We start from the raw sequence: 308 nt of genomic DNA on the forward strand, positions 1-308 counted from the left end.
GCTAAAGTAAAGACGGGTTTATTTGGAATTTCTTTGTCTAAACAGATCCAAGGAGTATCAAATGTACTCCTTTAAAGGTAGGGTAAGAATGGAGAAACCAGCTTGAGTGCGCTAGAATTTGAAAGTAGGCAGCTGCTTCCTTCAGACTTCCTTACAGAGCCCCTCCTCCAACACACACAAACGCGCACATGACCAATGAGGGCACGAGGTAAGTTTGTGCACAGATGGAAGGCTGACAGGCAGGTAGGCCATCCAGTTATTTTAGCCGGGCCGGCTCAGATGATTGGTCGTGCTTTTTACAGCGCCAC

This window comes from Notothenia coriiceps, unplaced genomic scaffold (assembly GCF_000735185.1).
Source record: "Notothenia coriiceps isolate Sejong01 unplaced genomic scaffold, NC01 NC01_scaffold00035625, whole genome shotgun sequence".
Taxonomy (NCBI): Eukaryota; Metazoa; Chordata; class Actinopteri; order Perciformes; family Nototheniidae; genus Notothenia; species Notothenia coriiceps.